Source organism: Helobdella robusta, assembly GCF_000326865.2.
Source record: "Helobdella robusta unplaced genomic scaffold HELROscaffold_8, whole genome shotgun sequence".
NCBI lineage: Eukaryota > Metazoa > Annelida > Clitellata > Rhynchobdellida > Glossiphoniidae > Helobdella > Helobdella robusta.
This window is the reverse complement of record NW_008705459.1, coordinates 5,810,738-5,813,542: the sequence shown is the minus strand read 5'-3', so window position 1 is coordinate 5,813,542 and position 2,805 is coordinate 5,810,738.

Here is a 2,805-nt window from a genome sequence, read left to right as displayed (position 1 = left end):
TTATACCCGCACTTGCTCGTATAATACCTAACAGTCAGTTCAACCTTCGAACTTTTGATATATATATAAATAAATATTCCGACAGATATAATAATCCTTATATAAAATTTTATTACAATTATTGATTATTTCAACCTTGTTGATTAAGTCTCGCTGGCGTTAAGATGAAATTAACATTGTAAAGAAAATTCGACTTTCCCTCTCTCTTTCTTTCTTTTCTCTCTCTCTCTTTCTATTTCTCTTTCTCTCTCTATATATATATATATATAGCGTGAAGTGTCTTTGTTCATTAAATGTTTCATCCCTCTATTACATTTAAATGGCTAGTTGGAATAAAATATCGCCAAACAAAATTCAAAGAGAAAGAGAAAAAAGAGAAAGAGAAACATTGAGATAGGCAGAAAAAAAGAAAGAGACTCTTAAACAATCACATTCACGAAAAAACTTTTTGTTTGATATTTTTTATTTTTTGATAAATTTTGCCTTTAAGATTTAATTTTATTTGCGATTCAAGTTAACAAGCATAAAAGCACTAATTATAATTAATACACAACAAGCAAACAAGCCCAACACACCACAGACAGACAGACAGACAAACACATAGGCAGACATAGAGATTAACAAACAGCCACACAGCAACACACACGCAGCTGGATGTATACAGATAAAGACAAAGACATACAAACCCACTAAGACATACATGCAGACATATTCAAACGAGCCAGTCTGAAAATATCAAGAAACTTTTCCATTTTTGCCTTTAGTTAAGCGTCAGTAAAGCGTCATGTATGATGACAACATGGCTACAAAAAAATGTCACGAAGCGTATAATGTGACACACGTCATGTTTGACATTCATTTCCTATAAAGGATATTATAGAAATTTTGATGAGGTTGATGGTGTTGTTGATGCTACGAAGTTGATGCTACAGCTGGTGGTGATGTTGGTGTGTTTGTTTTTGTTTTTGTTTGTTTGTTTGTTTCTTTTATCAATGTTGTTTCTTCTTGGTGGCGTGTTTATGTTGATTCTGTTGTCATTGTAAATCTAGTTGATGTTGTCTTTGTTGTTGTTGATGTTGTTGACGGTGTCGTTTATTTGTTGTTGTCGTTGTTGATGTATATTCTAATGTTTTTTTTATTTATGTTGATGTAGCCAAATATTTGCCACGAAATTTACAAAAATGTTGATGAACTTTTTAATCTGTTAAACATATTTTTTTTTTAAATGACAAGAACATAATTAAAATTTTGACGAAACACTATCGATGATATTTTAGTTTGGATAAATTGTTAACGGATGCGTTTTTCAATTTTTTTACTACCAAAAATAAATTAAAATATTTTACCTGACCATGACTAATAAATTTTGAGATTTGATATAGTATCTTGTTAAAAATTTGATTGGCTAGCTGTTTGCGAAGAAAAATAAATTTGATATTTCCTCTGGTGAATGCAAATAAAATTTGTGATAACAGTTTTGTGATCGTCAGATCGCGCGAATTTGGAAATAATTCAAAAGAGTAGAATAGTAGCTTCTAACTTGGAGTATTATCACTTCTGATGTTTTTTGGTTCTTCATCAACCAATTTAGCAAATTTATATTATGATTCATTGGTTTTGGAGATATGTTTGATATGAATTCGAAGGATTCCATATAACAAATAAATTGCTGATTAAGATACAATGCGTGAAATACAATGGTTCTATGGTCCATACAATCTATTGAAATTAACATTAAAATGTTTCTATTTGAATTTGCACCGCACTTATTTAAAAAAATTATACCATTGTATACAACATCGAAAATAATCTATACAATTAATTAGTGGATGTAACGGATGTATTTAAACGGATGCATAGATAACGTCATGTTCATCAATGGCCATGAAATCAGTCATACTACTTGTATTCAGAAGATTCATTTTGAGGAAAAAATTTGCTAATAACCACGTTCTTACAACTTTATTTCAATTTCTAGTCTTCCATGTCACTTATTGAGTTGTTATTTTAGTTGTTTGTCTCGACTTGGATGAGAAGTGTTTTTTTTCTATTTTTCTTTTTCATGTTTTTGGCGTGAACATGTTTACAAAGCATTATAAATTATATAAATTTATTATTCATCTTCATGGGTGGTGGTGAGAATTTTATTTAAACTAAAATAAGAACAAAAAAGCATTAGGGAAATAAAAATGTTCTCGTAAACAAAGCGACCATGAACGATGAGAAGCTTCCTGTTCGATTTGAGGACGTGGCTTAAAACGAAAAAAAAATAAAATAATAAAAAAATAATAAAAAACACGTTACGTGTCGAGAAAAATTTTCAATTCTTCGGTAAAAATAAAAACAAAATAAAATAACAAAGTAATAAAAATCCACAAAGGCAGAATCTTATTAAGAAACACATGTTCAACGAACAGAGGAATGACATTCTCTCAGATTGCATTTAGCTTGTAACAAAAAGTTAATTAAACTAAAAAGGGGTACGAAAGCAATTTTAAAAATTTAGAATACAAAAAAATTTTCAAGATTAGACAAAAAAAACCTTTTAAAGAATGTAAATATAAATAGCCTGCCTCTCTCTCTCTCTCTTGCACGGTCTTCGGATGAAAATTTGCTTCCTAATCTGAATGCATGTTGTTGGTTTGCTCTGTTATACATATGTAGGAAAGTATGGGAGGATCCTCATTATATGTGCATATTGGCTATCTGTGTTTGTGTGTGTGTATGTGTTTGTATGTGTTTGTGTATGTGGTGTGTGTGTATGTGGTGTGTGTCGCGTGTGTGTGTGTCGGGATTTTTACTAAC